The sequence below is a fragment of the Grampus griseus genome (assembly GCF_964374135.1).
Source record: "Grampus griseus genome assembly, chromosome: Y".
NCBI classification, from domain to species: domain Eukaryota; kingdom Metazoa; phylum Chordata; class Mammalia; order Artiodactyla; family Delphinidae; genus Grampus; species Grampus griseus.
Window position 1 is genome coordinate 619,718 of NC_139016.1, and position 20,188 is coordinate 639,905.

The following is a 20,188-nucleotide window of genomic DNA, read 5'->3' on the forward strand; positions in this document are numbered from 1 at the left end:
ACTAGGCACCATAAACGTAAAGGACCCTAAATCCATGGACATGTGCAATGGAACCTCATTTGGAACCAGGGTCTCTGCAGACGTGATGAAGTGAAGGGTCTGAGATGAGGTCCTCCTGCATGAGGGTGGCCCTAAATCCAATGACAGGGTCTTTATATGAGACAGAAGAGGAGAGACACAGACACAGGGGAGAAGCCACGTGAAGACAGAGGCAGAGATGGGAGGGATGTGGCCACAAGTTCAGGGACGCCTGGAGTCCCCAGAAGCTGGAAGAGGCAGGAAGGACCCTCCCCTGGAGCTTCCAGGGGGAGCGCAGCTCTGAGACACCTTGACCTCAGATGTCTGGTCTCCAGGACTGGAGAGGGCTGAATTTCTATTGTTTGAATCCACTTGGTCTGTGGTCATTTGTTCCTACAGCCCCAGGACATTCATAAAGTTCATCCTTTGAAGACCAGCAAGGGAAAAAATGCCTTTATTTTTTTTCAGAGGCATTGCCTTTTCCTACAAAAAGCATTCTCTGTAGCTGGAGAGCTCATGGACCCTTTTACCAAATGGTAGAGGATTTGTCAGGTAGGTTCGCTGGGCCCCAGTGGGGAGGGAGCAGAGGAGATGCCTTGTACAAGAACAGGATGACAACCAAACACATCGGTAAACAGGTTTTCGTGTTTCCATTCCTGAGATTCGTTCTGACTTACTGTGTGTCAGGCAAAAAAGAGACATCTGAGCACACCTAGAGGGCACTCGGGGAAAGAGGAGCCGGGTTTGCAATGGATGCCCTCTTATTCCGTATTTCTCGTGCTGTTCTGAAGTGGCGGACTCCGAGTATATTTCTTTTCCCTCGATGGGTTATGACAGTGAGAGACTCTGACGGGCTTCTTTTGGGAAAGCTTTTTTTTTTTTTTTTTCACATGATATCAGATTATCTTCTTCTCTTGGAGAACCTGAGCAGGAAAAATGCCCGGATGGCTTTGAGCAACTGTTCCGTGACTCAGATGAAGAAATGTAATTTTCGAGAGATGCCTGTCACCGCTGAACGGTCAGGGGGTTCCCTGAGGCTTAGATCTTGACTCTCAGTTTTGCTCGGAAATCTCCAAACCACACCCCCAGGAAGATGTGGTGTAGATGCTTAGCGGGGGCACACGTGGGTCTTGCTCTTGCAGAGGTGGATTAGGCTCTGTCCTCCTGGGGCTCTGTAAGGAAGGACACACCACCTCTGGTGAGGGGAAGGCACTAGACGTCCACTGGCACAGGCAGGCCACTTTCCATCAGCCCTTGTCCTGGAAGAGCCTTCCTGGAGGTGGTGAGATGTACCCGACGGGGTTGCAGGATCCCTACGGCACCGACGTCACAAGTCTTCCCTCTGTGCCTCTCTTTGGCAGCTCTGACCCTCCTCACCTGTTGCATTTCCTTCTGACTTGCTTCCCTCTGGGACCACTTCTGCTTTTAGTGCCCATGAGCAGAAGCTGCTTAGGAGGCCAGGGTTCCTCGCCGAGTCATGTACAAGATGTTTGAAGCATCTCCCAGGCTTCTGAATGACTCCACTTGCTCTGGGACATTCTGGTAGAGCCGGTTTTCCATGCCTTTAATGACCTTTCTCCCAGAGGTCTCCGAGTATTTCTGAACTTCTTCCATTATGAATCCCACAAGCAGAAGGAATAAATTCCATATGACGGCTTTTTTTATATATATACATATATCCACTCTTTTTTTTTTTTTTAGATTCTTTTCCTATCTAGGCCATTACAGTGTATTGAGCAGAGTTCCCTGTGCTATACAGTAGGTTCTTATTAATCATCCGTTTTATATGTAATAGTGTGTACATGTCAATCCCAATCTCGCAATTTATCCCTACCACCCTTTCTCCTTTGGTAACCATGAATTTGTTTTCTACATCTGTGACTCTACTTCTCCTTCGTAAATAAGTTCATTTGTACGCTTTTTTCTCCTAGATTCCACATATAAGCGATATCCTATGATATTTGTCTTTCTGTGTCTGACTTACTTCACTCATTAGGACAATCTCTAGGTCCATCCACGTTGCTGCAAATGGCATTATTCTGTATCTGACGGTTTTTGACGAGCATTTCCACCAAGCTGGTGGCTTCCTTTTAGGACGATCAAGAAACCCTTTAGAAATTGGTATACAGCCGAGACACAGTTGGTACCTTGCACACACGATATCCACTTTTCTAAGCACATTACTTTGCTTTAGAAACATCTTCAGTGGATTCCAAACTCCATCCCCAAAGCCTTCATAATTATCTTGAGTCATGGTTGAAAACACCAAGTTGTTCATACAAAATAAACATTTCCTGCTTATCAGTGAGGTTCATTTTTAAGTTCTGTGTGTGAAGCACCACTTTGGTGGATGGTGTGCAAAATGGCGGCTGTGGTAACCCTGCTGGTAGTCAGCCCTCCAGTCCATGACCTCCAAGAGAAAATAAATCCTCCTGAGTTCCGGGGCTGTTTGTTCCACAGCAAATGCTGGCTATGATGTACAATTTTCGAGCTAGAGATCCAATGTCTTAAGTTCTCTTAATATTAAAAACTTGCCTCCTTGCTGTGAAATGCATGCAGTGAAATCTGCCTCTGTAATTAGGCTGTAGAGAAACTGGATAGTTTGATGGTTTTTGTTGTTGTTGTTTTAACTTTTTATTTTGTATTGGAGTACAGTTGATTAACAATGCTGTGTTCGTTCCAGGTGTACAGCAAAGTGATTCAATTATAGGTATACATGTATCTATTCTTTTTCAAGTTTTTTTCCCAATTAGGTTGTTACAGAATATTGAGCAGAGTTCTCTGTGCTCAGTGGGTCCTTGTTGGTTACCCATTTTAAATATAGCGGTGCGTACACGTCAATCCCAAACTCCCAATCTCTCTCTCTGCCCCACCCTTCCCCCACTGCTAACCAGAAGTTCATCTCTAAGTCTGTGAGTCTAAGAAACTGGACATTTTGAATGAATCAAGTGATTGTTGATATTCTAACCATGGAGATTGAATTCTGATTAGCAGATTCAGTCGTGGCGAATCCCTTTATTGACTCGGTATTTTTGAATTCCATTTTGATGGTTCTTTTCTGAAAGGATACCTTATCTATTTTTTTAATGTAAGCTTACATCTTCTAATATGCAAATATATAAATATTCAATTAGGGGCTATAGATAAACAAGATCTGAGCCGTAGTATAAAGTGGTTTTTAAAAGTCTATGGTTGATTAAAGACTGTATTTACTAGAATTTTATAAATCCCCCCAGTGTGTTATAAATTAATAATTCACTATATTTGTGTGCCGTCTACGCAATCCAGTCAATTATTAATGAATACATTTATTGCATATAAATAGTAAAATTTCCGTCTCGTAACACGACCAGTGCTTCATGTTAATATACTGAGAATGGCACATAAATAATGAAAGAAAGGTAGAATAAATAATAGTATTGGAGCTGCCAAGCATTTGTTTTCATTTTTTTAATTAAAAAAAAATTATGGAAGTATAGTTGATGTACATTCCGAGCATTTGTTTTTATTCAAACACTTCGAAGTAGTGTCTGAAAAGGCAAGGAACAGATTGGCAGTTGGGCTCAGAAGGACGTACACGTAAACCCTTATACTCCAGACAGGTTAACCTTCCAGAGTAGACAGGCCTGGATGTTTCTGCCCTTCAGTGCGGTCATAGCAACAAGCATTTATTGGGCACCTACTGTATGCCGGACCCTGTACAAGGGGCTGACATGTCCTCTGCTTAAGGCTCATGGCCACCTGGCAAGGATAAGCCATTACCCTCAAAACCAGACCCATACCCTATGACACAGAAATCCCACTTCTGGGTAAGTATCTAAAAGGATTGAGAGCAGAGTCTCCAAGAGATATCTGTACACCTGTCTTCAAATCTCCATTATTCACAGCAGCCAAAAGGCAGAGGCAATCCAAGTGTCCATGGACGGATGATGGATAAACAAAATATGGTCTGTGTATGCACCACCTGCTCTTTTTGACACCAGCTTCCTGATGAGGTCTTTGTGGACACAGCACTCCCTCCTCACGGAAAAGATGCCCCTCCCCGATGCTCCGTGGGGCATGTGCACATCTACATCAGTGCTTGTTTTCCACCCAATTACCTCCCAAATCTTGTGAACCCCAGGGATGCAGTGTCATTTATTCCTGCATCCTGGGATCCGACAGCCACATGGCTGACAAAGGCTTGTATTCATGGCTTTGCAGGAAAGGGAGCAATTTCAGAAGTCAGAGCTATGGGCCTGGGGCCACCAGGAGAGGGAGGAAGCCCCGTTTCTGTCGCCATGTTGGCACTGAGATTACGTCAGCTTCTACTCCCTTTCCTCCAACCTGGAGACCCCTCTCTCTTACTCCCCACTGGCACTGCCTTTCTCCGAAGTTCTGTGCATCCTTAAACACTCTGCAAGCATACCCGGTCTTATTCAGACATCTTCCCTGACTCGCCAGGCTGAGGATGGTGATTAGGTCTCATGTCTCACGTGAAGTCAGTCAGTTGGAAATGGCTGCCCTCAGCAATGTGTTAAGAAGGGTTCTGAGGCTCTGTCCAGCTTGAAGGGAAGAAGGCTGTGACCTCCCACAATAAGGGGCCCCTGTTGTCTGTCCCAGGGAAGGAGGGGCAGGTGGGAAGGCAGGAAGGAAGTCAAGAGAAGGCAGTTTCTGTTTTCTTTCTGAAATTAAAAAAAACAACGGAAAGAAGGAAGCCTTGTAGGGTATCATATGGGGAGGTGGGGTGTCGAGTATTTTCAACCTAGAGTGAATAATGCAATGTCTTTCTTCCTTTCTTTCTCCCTCCCTCTCTCCCTTCCTTCTCTCTCATCTATCTGTCTCATTCTGTAATCTATTGATACATTATATCTACGATCGATCTATCTATGTATCTATCAGTCTATGAATCTCTCAGTGTATCTATCTATTCATCCATCATATCTATCTATTCTATCATGTGTCCTTTTATAAGTATGAGCTATTATATCTATCTATCGAACCATCCATCCATCCATCCATCCACCCATCCATTCATTCATCCATCTTTCTACCCATCCATCTATCTGTCCACACTCATCTATCTATCCATCTATCTCTCTATCAATGTATCTATCCATCCATCATATCCAGCTAGCTAACTAGCTAGCTAGATATTCTACTATCTATCTACCTATGTATCTATCATCTGTCTATCTCTCATCCCTCTCCCCTCCCTCCCTCCCTTCATCCCTTTTTTCCTTCTTTCCTTCCTTCCTTCCCTTCTTTCATTTTCTTCCCTGTAACCTGGTTCTGTTACTGATTTGTCTGCAGTACTTTGGGCAAAAAGAAACACAACTACACACTGAGTTTATAAATCTATATTTGGTATCAACTGAAAATTGGAAAGGCATGGGCGAAAATGAGATTAACGGTACACTGGAGACCTCGTTTGCAGAGACCTGATAAGTCCAGGATGACTATTTCAAGGCAAATAGAACCAAATGTCAAAAAAAAAAAAATACACACACAAAATATGTGATGCTTATCATGGTTTAAGCTTATCAGATGGATGAGGGGAAAACCACCAAACACATGGAGGTTAATTCAGTGTTTACATGGGATTCTCATGATTGGAACCTTCTTTGTAATAAGATAACGTAAAGAAACATGAAAACACAAGAAGGAAAAAATCTTTAGGATTCAGAAGTGAGAGCAAATTTTGCAAAGTTCCTCATGGAAACCTTTCGTTTTGTCTTTGAAAAGGTATGTTGTTTTCGAATATGGCAACTATCTCAAAGCTGGAAGGGCGGTTATGCAACGCAAACTACTTGGACATTCACGTTTTCAAGTGTTTAAGAGTCTGGTAATGTTTGGCATCCCCATGTGTATGGAGGAGTGACTCTGGACTACAATAGACCTTGAATGAATCTACTGTGGTCTCAGCACCTAAAGGTTAAGGAAAAGGAGCTTGCACTCCCACAGAGATAAGTGGTTTCTTTAGGATGAATTTTTAATGACAAAAGGGCCTAAAAATAATCAAATTAACTGTGAAATCCATTGAACCAAAGATTCAAGTCATAAAGCTTAAAAAGACAGCAAATCTCTGTGGTCCAGACTTTATTGTCCAGACCAGGGGACTCTCTATCTATCTATCTATCTAACCATCCATCCACCCATCTACCTATCTACCATCAATCTATCCATCCATTTATTCATCTATCATCTATGTAACTATCTATCAATGTAACTAGCTATCCATCCATCATACCTATCTACCCATTTTTCTATCCATCATCTATCTCTCCATCCCTCTCTCCTTCCCTCCCTCCCTCTACCATCCATTCTCCCTCCTATCATATCTATCTATCTATCTATCTATCTCATGTATCTACCTATCTGTCCATCCATTCATCCTGTCTTCCTTCCTTCCTCCTTCTTTCCTCCCTTCTTTCCATCCTTTCTTCGTCCTATCTATCCATCTCTTCTATCCATCTGTCTACCATCTATCCACGTCACAATAGTTCTCAAGTGTGAACAATTTTGCCTTCCTGAGAACATCTGTCAATTTGTGGAGACATTTCTGGTTGTCATAGCTTGGAGAAGGGATTCTACTGGCATCTGGTGGGTGGAGACCAGGGAGGCTGCTCCACACCGCACAGTGCCCAGAACGCCACACCCCAGAGAATGATCCAGCCCCAAATGTCAGTAATATGAGGCTGAGAAACCCTCAGACAAATATTTGCCTCCTGGATGTAGATATGACAACTCTCCGAATATTTCCTTTCCTACCACTCTCTCTGATATTTTTACTGTCACTCTTCCCCCTCGATATAAAGTCAGGTTCACAGCCCCCAAAATGCACTCAGAACAAAAGCCTCGTGGCCCATCTCTAAGGAAACATTAACCGAGAAACAATCAAACTTGATCCTCTGCTTGGGGCTGGGCACAGGCAAGGAAGCAGGATTCTCTGGGGGTTTTAGACAGTCTCTGTGGCTGCCCCCCGGGACCGAGACATTGTGAAAAAGACAAAAAAAAAAAAAAAAAGGTTGGGGACCCTGCAGAGACCAGCTGGGCAGGGGTCCAGCCTTTGTGAAAGGTCTTTCATATTCAAATATGCCTCCTCCCCTCTTCCCTGGGGCTCCAAGCTCACCAAACTCATTCTTCCTTGGATGTGGAATTTGGAAAGAGGCCCCCAGCCTGCAGGCTCAGAGCTTAGAGGCAGGGTGACCCAAGTGTCACTCCAGGCCAGTATGTTTTCCAAGCAGAAACCCCAAGAATGTCTTCCAAGGAGCCCCTATTACCTGGCGGGATTTCTCACGCCACAGCCAACTGCCTTGGGCTGAGTTGAACAGAATACTCTTATATCGATCGCGCAATTTGAGTGCATCCCTTTCTGGGCAACGTAAGCCACATTCTGGCAAAGCCGCCTTGAAGGGCTGGTACCCAGGGACCCAGGCTGAGGGAATCCCAGTGCACAGCCCCTATTCTTGGTGATGCAGGAATACAGCAGCCCAGGGCTGACGCCGAATAGGTAGGAAAAAGCCCCCCTCTCTTTGGGTTGCCTGGTTTGCAGATATTATTGATTTCATTGGGCAAATCCCTGACTCCAAAATAAATTAGGCTAAGTCAGAAGCCTTTGATAGTCGTTTGTTTAAATGCTGTCTTTTCTCCCCCCTCCCCCGCCAAACCGTGGCTGAGGGTCTTTAAATGAGCCTCCAAAGGATTCCACTTACCTTGGTGTATTTATCTCATCATCTCCAACCACGCTGTCCAAAGGCTATGCTGTCTCATTGAGGATGCCGTTCCAACAAAATGCATGGAGCCCAGATTCTAATGATTGGCCTTTTGAAAACCTGCCCATTCATAGAAGAAGAAAAAATATATATATATTAAATGCTCTGCAATCCTGAACAATATTTGTCATCTTTGCAAATCAGAACACTGGTTTATTACTCTATTATATAGACTTTTTAACTGTGCAAAGAGCATTGATTCTGAGCTTGGTCACATCCCTGCAGGGTGTAGAATGTAGGGCACTGAGCTACATGAGCTGTAAAATGACAAGGATTTATGTTTGCTTGAAGGAACCGTATAAATGAAGATTGAAGGACCACTGGGTTCGTGTGAGATGTGAGGATGGGTGAGTGACCAGTGGGGAACAGCAGGAGGCTGGTTGTTTGTCGAGTCTTTAATTCAATGCCTCTTTATTGAGTGTCTACTAGGTAATAGGTAAAAGGCAGCACAATGGAAATAGAACCTCAAAGTGCCTGGTGTGGCATCTGCTAATGTGCTGGGCACATAGGTGTGACGGGGTTCAGCTGACATGGGACCCCAAATACGGCCCCTTGCCAGACTGACTGTTTTAAGTGGAAGGAGTTTGTGAAAACAGCAGAAGCAAGAAGGTCACTCCCATCCTGTCTCCCTCTACTTTCTCCCCTGAGACAGGTCAGAAAACCCTCATGTGACACAGCCTGACACACAGGTCTACTGAAGGTGGGTAGAGGGCAGCAGAGCATCTCTCTGGGTGGAGGGGTTGGAGGGAAACAGGGTGGAGATGGATGGACACACCCTCGGGGAGTGGTATGCCATCTTGGACAATGGTGATGTGGGCTGCTTGACATGGAGTAATGCTGGAGGGCAAAGTGAGGCCAGCAAACAGAGGTCCAGGACAGTTAGGGTTGTTGGGGGGGTCAAGGTGGTGCTGCAGCACGAAAGCTGGCTTGGAGGGCTTCGTGGGGTGGAGGATGTAGGACAGATGAGGCAGAGTATTGGGAAGAGGGCATTAGGAAGTGGCTGTTACCCAGAGACAGGCAAAGGTGTGATGGTTATTGGACCAGAAATGGGGCGACATCATACAAGGGATCTGTAAAATGGAAATGTAAAAGGGACTGCCTCACATGCTTAAAGTTGAAACACTGGAAGAATTTACGCTGATGACACTGAAGAGGTAATGAAGAGGTAATGAAGATCGAGAACCATGAACCAGTAACTGGCAAAAAAATACCGGAGATAGGAAAAGTGTACATATGATGGAAATACAACATGTAGAACATATAAAAATCATGTTACTATTACAACAAAATAAACTTCATAGGAAACGTACTGGAGCAATTGAAAAGGAAAATGCAAGGTTTTACAGAGGCACATAAAAGAATACTTAAATAGAGAAGCATGTTGTCTCCCTGGATGTAAAGGTTTACTGTTATAAATATGTCACTATTTCCCAGGTTAAAATATAGACTTAATCCCTTAGGAATTTTTTTCTAAGGTTTGGAAATAGTAGAGTGATTCCCAAACTATGTCCCTAAGAATACATTGGTGAAAAACTCCAAGCCATTTCTGAAGAAGAGTGGAAAAAATGAATGTGCATTAGCAGACAATAAAATCCTTTATAAAGACCCAATAAATGAAAGCAGTAAGGTCCTGGCGTAGGAATAGACAGATCAATAACAGTTGAGAAATATATTGAAAGTTTATGATGTGACAAAGGTGGTTTTTCTAATTCATTCCATAAAAAAAAAAGCCAAGACTTCTGTGCGTCACAAAATATATACAAAATTAAAGGGAACATGAGGGACCACTTGGAAAATACATTATGCACCAAAAAACATCATTAATCCATAAAGAACTGTTTCAAATCAAAGGTAATGTTCCCCAATCCGAGAGCCAAAGGACACGAGACAAATGGGCAATAATCAAAAGAAAATGTTCGAGTTCAGTAAACATTACAGAACACTTTCTTTCAAACAGTGGGATCCCATTTGGTTCTTGCAAATCAGTGCTTTTGCCCCAGCAAGGTACTACCCGTGAGTGAGTTCTTCAGGGAAGGTGGTGTACAATTAGGACCCTCTTTTGGGAAAGCGCTTGGTTGACAAATGAGAAGGCTTAAAAATGCCCTCCCCCTCTGTGATCCAAGAATTACATCTCCGCTAAGTGCTGTGAAGGCAAAACAAACAACACGAACAAGAAAACAATGAGAGGCGTGAACACCCATAGTGAAGAGTATCTGTCTTCCAGTGGAGAGAGGCACTATGGACGATTTCATAAAATCTTCTTTGCATTGTTTTCTTCTTGCACTTTTGACAGTTCATACTGGGAACGTATATGAAGTAGGGTTAAGAAACAACAAAGCATACTTTGAAGAGGTGTCTTGAGTTTGGATGTAAGAGGGTGGCAGACCCATCATGGCAGTAGGTAAGATGAGCCATGCCTAAGAAGCCTGGGAGAATGGTGGTCCCCGTACCAGTATGAGGCAAATGCAGGGAGATGCCTGATGAGATAACGTGCTGGTGACACCCCACTTGGGATTATCCAGAGGGCGTTTGGACAAGAAGGGCCAGGCATATATCTGCACAAAGCCGTGCACAGAATTCTAGTCCACATGGCTGCATTCTCTGGAGCAATGGTCAGCATCACGAATGATACCCTCCTGTGACAGGGCAGAACCTTTGTATTCTATTGCAAGTTAATCACTACAGGGATGTTACCTATAAGCTTAGATTATACATAATAGCCCATCTCTGGGAACCAGACCTCCCAGGCAATGAGCATGAAGCTAAAATACCTTTGTTTAGCTCACGGGAAACATCCTGATCAGGCCCACCTGTGAATGGTTGCAGGAAGGAAGAAATTAACACATCCCCTCCAGAGGCTGACCAGAACAAGGAAATATTTGACCTTACTGCCTTCCCTTTTAGTACAAAAGAAGCCTGAATTCTAACTCAGGGAATATGGTTCTTCGGGACACGGTCCAGCAACTTCTCAGTCTGTCGGCTTTCCGAATAAAGTCGCTCTTCCTTGCTCCAACAACACATCTCTCGGTTTAATGGCCTGTTGTGCGGTGAGCGGTATGGGCTTGGACTCGTAACATTCCTTCCCACAGCCTCCTGGGTGGATGCTGTGTCATGGGTGCAAACACAGCACAGTCCAAGGTGAAGAGCACACACATGTCCTCTGCCAGGAGGAAGTGGACACTGTTCTTGTCCTGCAGTGGAATAAAGTACATCCTAATGGATGTTTGAGCTTCTGCCGTGGGTGGAAAGTTTCGTTTGCAGAGTTTTCATGGGCTGGCAGGAGAAATGATGGATTCATCCCACATGTAAAGTCATGTTCTCTTCTCTGTGCTCAATGGAGTAGGGCACCTAGGAGAACGTGACTGTGATGCTTTCAAACAATGAACATGGCAGGAAACCAACAGGAGGGGGAAAATAGATGGTGAGACCTCCCACCAGATGTGCTGGAAAGAGAGGAATCAGCGACACCCCTCCCCCTCAGGAGTCTCATCCAAAATCCAGCGGATACCGCTCTTGGGAGACACAGATATGGATACTCACATCCATATGCATAGGGATGTTTCGTTGTTACACGGGTTAAATAAGCAACTATGTGTGCCTCCGTCGAGAGCTTGAACAAGTGCTTTTAGAAACGTTTACAGGGAAGTGCATGACACGTCATACCGGCACTCTTCCTCACCCAGGCTGGCTGTCCCGCCACGTTGCATGCGAGAAGATGGCAGGAGGGGACGCTCAGGACACCGCCAGATTCTTGACGCCTCCCCTGAAACATCTGGTCTGGGTTTTTTTGTTTGTTTTGTTTTGTTTTGTTTTCCAGCCGGCCGTGCCACACCAGCTGGGAGGAAATGCAATTAAAATAAAAACGGCCCACGAACGTAGTTCTGAAGGCAGTTTGGGGAATTTCAATGGTGACCTCTGATTGGACCATAAATATAAAATTCATATGTGCTTGGCTTCCTGCCTGTAATTACCTATCAGAAAGTTCAGGGTTTAAATGAAATTCTTTGTGAAGAAGAAATGGCATCATCGTAGAATCTGGCTGGCAGCACCCCCCGCCCCAAACACCCACGGGGTGAAGACACATTTTCACATTTCCAAGATGTACAACGGCATGTGGAGTCCAGGCATGTTGAATGTTTTAATCCTATCACAAGACGTTTGGTTTTTTATTAATGTTCCTCATAGAATGTTTCCTTCCTCCTCTTGAGGCACCTACAACGACGCCGGATGCGTGGAACTAGGCAACAGAAGGTCTTGCCCTTCAAAATTCCAAAACGCGACCATTTGTGAACTGAGGAACTGGGCTGCGTGTTTCCAGTTCTGTGGCCTAGAGGCCACGCACCGTCGGTAGTTATTTGCATGTCGTTGTCAAGGACGTCTTCCCACCTCAGAAGCGAAAGTTCTACGGGACGTAGACAGTCCCTTGATTTTTGCCTCCTTATGTTCTAAATTCTTCCGGGAAACCTTTAATCACTGAGGGCCCTTTCCAAGAACCTCTGTATCTATCCTAGTCACTGGGGAAGCTGATTGTTTTTACATTCTACCATTTCCTCTGCATGGACGTGCTCTTGTTCTCAAATTCTTCCTCGTGTTCCAGAGATTCTGGGTTGTCTGCTCTGCTAACAATTTCCACGGGCACAGCTCACTGGCTCAGACAATGACAGATTCATCTCCGTATGTCGAGAGCCGGGGTACTGGGGGGAAACAAACGCCGTACAGAAGTCAGCCATCACTAACGCTTTGCAAAGGGTCGCCGACGGTCTGGTGAATCAGTATCCTCCTAATGGATGTTTCTGTCTGCTCTACAAATAAGGCTGCGCCATGTGTTACACACTTTTGTTTCCCTCTCTTTTCCTCTGCATGTAATTTTTAAACTCTTTCTTCTCTCCCCCTTCTTGGCTTACTTGCTGAGACAGAGCTAAATCAACCTAATTCTAGAGGAGTACAAATTCCAGGTTAATCGGAATCTGTGCTTGTTAAGATAAAGACCGTGTAACATCTGGTCTTTATTTGCAGGGAGGTCTTTGGAGACGGCTGTGCTCTGGGGTAGCTGCGATGTGGATGCTATCTGGTGTAGCCTATGGGATGCGGGGCCACTGTAAGGATGGGTGTGGATCTCAGCCACAGGACTCACCTTGACCCCAACGGATGCATCCCTGTGGCTCAGTGAACACTCTGCTTATCACGTGCATGACCTTAGCAAGAAGCTTTGAGGAAGAGCCCTCTGTAGCTCACGCCTTGCTTCTCAGCAGTTCGGAAAGGTTCATCCTCTCTTACCTCCTGATAGCCTGACCAGGTCCTACGTATAAAACCAGAAGGTGTTCAGAAAACAATAGAAACCAAAGAGCACAGGGTATTTTTCAGCTTTAAAACTGACTATGTGGGGCTCCCCTGGTGGAGCAGTGGTTGGGAGTCCGCCTGCCGATGCAGGGGACACGGGCTCGAGCCCCGGTCCGGGAGGATCCCACATGCCGCGGAGCGGCTGGGCCTGTGAGCGATGGCCACTGAGCCTGCGCGTCCAGAGCCTGTGCTCCGAAACAGGAGAGGCCACGACAGTGAGAGGCCCACATACCGCAAAAAACAAAAACAAAAATTGACTATGTGACCCCCTCCCCCCCAAAAAAAATAGGTAGAAAAATCTCTTTAGCATCACTTAATCTACATTTAAAAGCACCACCGTATCCCAGATCACATTTTCCAAGATGTTGCCCAAGTCGAATGCCTATGGCGTCATTTCAGGAAACTATCACCCGTAAGAGATCCTTCTCCAATGGATCCCAAGTATGAGCTCTTAAACTTTAATTCTGGGATTTCCAGTTACATCTACAATGTGCCAGTTTCTCTGGGGGAGAGTTGACGTGATGTCTGCCGGTCTGTACATTTCAGGAAACGTGCTGGACTTTGAGACTCAGCCTTTATCAGCCTCCGTTTCCTCGATGGTCAAGTCGATGAGTGGAGGATGCTTCTAAAAGTGCCTCGGCCGTAATGATCCACGGAGCTCATTAACCGAGAGCGGGGGTCTCCTAACTCACTCGCTCACCCAGTGTAAATTGAAATCTTTAGAGTCTTGGCCGGTTCATTAGAAAAATAGGCAACGTCACTCTCGCCGTTCCCGAGACAACATGATAGATGACCTAACAAGCAATTAATAGGTTCATAAGTTATCTGACAAATCGATTTTGAGGCTGGACTCTGTCCATTACTTTAGCCATAGAGATATCAGATTAGGATCGACCACTCAGTGTCAAATGAATTCCGATGGACCCTCATGGCAACAGGAGTAACGGGTCCAGGGACACCAGCCTTTTCCAAATATGTGAACGTCCACTCTTAAATACAGGTGGATGTTAAGGGTTGATTTTTTCTGAACAGTAGACTTTCAGGTCTGGGGGTCACTCACAGGGCTGGAGCTAGGGTGAGGCAACTGAGGCTTTGCCTCGGGTACAAAATTTAGGGGGGCCTCCAAAAGTTTACCCAAGACAAATAGTTTAATGCAATGTTTTTAAACAATCAAAGTAAATGCCAAAAAAAAAAAAATCCGTGATGAGCAAATATCAACATTTTAAACGAAGACAGGATCTTTACAGGGACAGGAAGCAGCACATTGCAGAGTCCTACTGGAGCTTGAGGAGAAGAGAAAAGTCCTGATTTTGCCTTTTTTTAAAGACAAGGCAAGCGAGTGTCTCACACAACCCACCCTCGTCCCAATCCTGCTGGCATAGTTGACCTATAAAATAAGTCATTCCCGTCTCAGGATCACAGTAAAATGATGCCTCTTTTCAAAGCACATCTTCTGGTTCTCTTTTCTTTTTTTTGAACACTTGAAAATATTTTTGCTGTCTTAAGGGAAAAAAGCAGGTCGTAAAACTGTAATTTTGTGTGTGGGTGTGTTGTGAGAACACTTAACATGAGTTCTATCCTCTTACCACATTTTTAAGTGCACAATATATTATTAACTATAGTCACAATGCTGTACAGACGATGTCTAGAAATTATTCATCTTACATAATTGAGACAATGAACTACTCCTTTCCCCCTTGTCCCAGCACCCGGTCAGCCACCGCTCTACCCTCTGATTCTATGAGTTTGACTATTTCATGTTCCTCCTCATAGAATTGAGATCATGCTTGTCCTTCAGTGACTGGTTTATTTCACTGAACATAATGTTCCCAAGGGTCACCCACGTTGTCACATAAGGCAAGTTTCTTTCCTTTTTAATGGCTGAATAATATTCCATTGTGTATATTTATAATACCTGCCAGAGGGTTCATGCAAATGATGCTGTTCTCTCCCTTCAACCCTTCAGGAACGAAGTCTGAGGATGTGGATCCACCTTGGTCCTCTCCCAATGATCTGGGTCCCTTCCTTGTAGCTGAAATGCAAGCTCAAGGCACATGACATGGCATCTGAAGACATCCATGTGAAGACATCCATCTTTGTCTGGGGGTATACCAGATGTTCCATTGCCATTGCCTTATTGTCTGCATCACTTGTGCTCAATCTCTTCCCTTATAATCAGAAGTGCTGATGGCATTGGTGGGAACATCACCTCAATGCTTGTTGCTTTTTTTTTTTTATATACATAGTAGTTTGTACCGCTTAATACCCTTCCCCTATTTTTCCCCTCCCGCTTCTCTCTCCCCACTGGTAACCATATTTATGGAAAATATGTTATTGAACATAATGTCCTCAAGGTTTATCCACCTTGTAGTCTGTGTCAGAACTTCCCTCCTTTTCATGGCTGAGTCATATTCCATTGTGTGGATGGACCCCATTTTCTTTATCCATTCATCCATTGATGGACACTTGGGCTGTTTCTTCCTTTTGGCTGCTCTGAACACGCAGCTAGAAACAGACATATGCTCTGCCTGTTTTTAGAGGAAATTTTGAGAGAGGTTAAAATATAGACTTCTACAATGCAAAGGGAGAAAAGCATTTTATGAGACGCTATGACAAAACTCTGCATATGCTCACAGACTATATTCACAGGACAAACACTAGAAGAAACACAACACTTATGAGCAATTATCACAACACAGCAGAACTAGGGATGGTGTAATTTTAATGTGCTCTTCAATCCTTGCTGTGTTTGCCAATATTTCTCTAATGAATAGAATCGGGGAGGAAAAGGTTTTTTTTTTTTTAGATATTTTTTGATGTGGACCATTTTTAAAGTCTTTATTGAATTTGTTACAATATTGTTTGTGTTTTATGTTTTGGTTTTTTTAGCTGCAAGGCATGTGGGATCTTAGCTCCCAGACCAGGGATTGAACCCACACCCCACTGAGTTGGAAGGCAAGGTCTTAACCACTGGACTGCCAGGGAGGTCCCGGAAAAGCTATTTTGTAAGAAGACGGTATCTGACTCTGATGCAATAGTAGACTTAAACTGTATTACATAATTTTGTTTCTACCAGAACGTGAAACAATAGAAATTTATTTCGTTGCCATCCACTCTCTAAGCCCCTCTGTCTAGGCAAGCGATTTCGTGTTTACAAAATAAATTTTTAAAATTTGGACCAGTGAAATATGTTTTTAAAATCAACCAGACTCTATTTACACTTTTTAAAAATGCCTGAGAGGCGGAGACTTGAGGTCCCTCTGTCAGAGGGATGGTGGGGAAATTTGAACCGTCTGTGCTGTATTCATACCTTGTCATATTTTCAGAAGAAACCCATCCGGTCGTGTGCTTTCCCACCAGCTCTCTGCTTGTTCTGCTTTCGGTCTTCTTCATCTTCTGTGCAGACCTGTGAACTGGCATCACCTGGATAATCCCTTCTAGAGGGTATGTTCCAAATGCTCTGATCTCCTCTGGAGTATTTCAAGCCCCACGCTCAGTTTGAATGAGTCTGTCTGCAGCAAGAAGCGGGTCCGTGTCGTGATTTGTGCAAGACTCAACTTTGCCCAGTGAAGCACATGCTCAGGTAGGGCCAAGGGTACCAGAGCCACCTGTAAGAAGCTCACGTCTCATCCTCAGGTGAGGCACATCCCTCTCTCCAGGCACAGGAAAAACTCCTGTCTGGGTCCTCATTCGAAAGAGCAGTGACCTGTGTCTTCTCAGAGGCTGTCTTCACCGGAGCTTTACCAAGCCTATGAAATATGTCAATATATCCTGACACCTGTGATAACTTGAAACTGCCAGGCGGGGATCCACCGGGCTGATCAAAAACATTCTCCCCAAACAAACGTGGAGGTTACATTTTTAAAATTTGATCTTTATTCTAAAGTCAGAGACCGCCTTGGAAATACAGCAGCATTCAGTGTTGGACTCCATGTCTGTACAGCGATTACAAAATACGTCATCATGTGTTTGAAATAAATCCTCATAAAGGGCTGGTTGGAGTAACCTTTTCTCTGCAAGAGACACAAGTTTAAAAGTTTCCAGGAATGATGCTTACAGTGTAGGGAAAGAAGATGGGAACCCCCGGCTCCAGTGCATGGCTTTGCCCACTGTGTCCTCAGAGTCCCAGTTTTTATTTGTACACATTCGCTGGGGGACCTTCGACCGGCACCCCCGTTTTGAGCTGTATCCCTCTTGCATGGGAGTGTGTAGGGAACTCATCCCTTTTGCACCTATCATCTTCTTTCCTTGTGTTTTCACACCTGAATTTTGAGATGTGAATTGGTTTCATGGTTTTCTTATCACTGTGCAATGTTTATGGACCAAAAAGAAAGTGTCTCAGAAATGTGTGATTCAGGGACAGCGATGTTTGAAAAAGTTACAATGTGTTCCTTCTGACGCTCGTTGTTGAGGCGTTGACCCAAAACGCGTGCCCTGCAAGGGGGTCTATCTGTCCCTATACAAATATTCCTAATCTCACCTCTATTTCCCTATCGACATCACATTTATTTTCATCTTAAACCGATATGGCTGCTGCTGTATCCATTTTTTTAACTTTTTATTTTATATTGGAGCACAGTTGATTAACAACGTTGTGTTGGTTTCAGGTGTACAACAAAGGGATTCAGTTATACATGTACATGTATCTATTCTTTTTCAAATTCTTTTCCCAATTAAGTTGTTACAGAATATTGAGCAGAGTTCCCTGTGCTCTACAGTAGGTCCTTGTTTTGCTGTATCAATTTGATGTCACGGGGACGCCTTTCCAAAGGGAACCTTAAAGTTTCGGGAACTTTCAGACTCTTCTGAGGGCACGAGTCATGTTAAGAGTCTACCTGGTCACCAGGAGGAAGACCCCCATCCTGCGAAAGTGATGAGATGCCCTGGGGCTGGGGTGGGAGTCCCAAGAAATGGGCTCGGACACATTTTCTGCAGGCGAATCAGGAGAGCTTTCGGAATGGGATGCGGACGTGCATTGCTTTGAGGCTGAGAAGGAGGTGGAGATTCTGGGGTGCCTTCTGGATGGAGCTGGCCCCGCCGGTGTCTGGCTGACTCTGGCTGAAGGCCTCAGCTGTCTCAGAAGGGCCCGAGGCTGTGCAGGCTTCGCCCGTCAGAGCAGGAGGGGCGGGGGGGCAGGGAATGATGCAGGGCTCGGATGGCGCCGAGTCGCGTTGTGAGGTAGGTCTTGTGGTGGGCGGTCGGGCGGCCTTGCCAGTTTTCATGAGGACCACGGAAACAACCGTAGCTCCATCAGGCCACACAACGAGTCGGCTGGAAGGGCCATAGGACTCAGGAATCCGCCAGTCCCCATCCCATACTTGGCATCGGCGTTTTATTAGGATGACTAAGCACCTGGTTGGTGAGCATGGGAAACGTGCTGAAATACTAACGCTGGGGTCTTTGAGTTAATGGTTTAATTATGCGGCCCAGGGATTTCCACCACACTGTAACCTTGGGTAGGGGCGGGGGGTTCTCCTCGGCCCTCTTTCATCCCCTCCTTTCTGAAGAAAATTGGGTGATTGATACAGAGGTCAAGCTAAACGATGGGCAGAAACAATGGCAGAGTCTATGGTGGAAGTAGATGAGAAGCCGGATCGTGGACGTCGGGACCTCCTGCTGGAGGAACTGGTGGCATTATTAAGTAACTGTCTTGCTGGCGTGGCATCCATGCAACTTTGTCCTTAGCTCTGGGGTGTCCGAGAATCAAGGGAGGGAATGAATGAGGGTGGAAGGATTTTGAATAATGATCCAGCCAGTTCCAGAACCTTACCAGCAACACAAACACAGCCTCGTTTTCCCTGTCAGAGTCTAACTTTCAAAGCACAACAATTACCCTCCATCATAAAAATAAAGGTACACGTCTCTACGGTGGGTCCCGTGCAGCCCAGGCTCTCTGTGAAGGTGCGAACGGCAGACAGCACACGCTGACAGCAGGAGAGCTTATGTGACAGATGGCCTCGTTTGGAGCTTTGGAGGGGGTGTAGGTCTGCGCACTTTGGGCGTGGTTTCCAGCCATTCAGCTCGAGGTGGAATGTGAAGCGTCGATGCCTGTCAGATACACGTTTTAGGAGGTGGGATGTTTAATATTGAAAGTCAGGTCACGCTGAAGGAACATGAGTCCCAGCTGGTTGGGTGGATGTAGAGGAAAGTGGTCATAAAAGACTTGGTTTTTCTCATGCAGAAATTGCTAACTGTGATTCGGATGCAAAGGAACCCCCAGGACAGGCCAGACTTGGATCAACAGTGGCTTCTTCCTCCCCAAGGTCCCAGGACACCCAAAGCCAGAGGCAGACACTGAACATCCACCTGGCTCTCCCAAGACTCACTCACACCAGGAGCGTCCCCGTTGGCCAATAATTGGCCCAAAACATGGCAGACGTGGAAAGACCCCAAGATATTATGGAGTCCCACCCCCCATGTTTCACAAACACAGGAGCTAAAGCTCAGAGAGATGATGTGGTTTCCCAAGGTCACACAGCCAATGGGTCAACGCTTTATTTTTTAATCCCCATCCCAAACTCTTGTCCAGTTTCAGGACATCGCACTTTCTACATCCATCTTTTTAAATTCCTTGGCCCTTTGGAACTTTGCGTGAAAGAGTGTTTTCACACTCATGAGGGGGTCGCAGAATAAACACAGACATTGCACATCATTTCCTGCTGGCAGGGGCACCATCTGAGAATGGTCCTCCCGGTCTGGGTCTGGATCCTGAGACAGGATCCCCAGTGCTGGTTCTTCACGGGAGGACTTGCCTTGGCCAATGGAATGTAGGCAGGAGGGCCAGCACGCCCAGTGCAAGCCGGCCTTCCCAGCACTGGGCATTTTCTCTTGCTGTCTTGCAGGAAAAGAGTATTCTCAGGATGGACCACTTGCCCCTGGAGGAAGACGAGGGATTCACAGGGAGCTCCCTCTGCCCGCTTGCCAGCATCATGAATCAAGGATGCTGCACCTACCTGCACCCATGAGAGAGAAAGAAACAGGTGTCCATGGTTCTGCCATCCACCAGCTTCTCCAGATCCCTCCTTGGGCTGAGACACACCAGCACGTCTGAGACAGTGGGATGCTGCCTGCTTGTT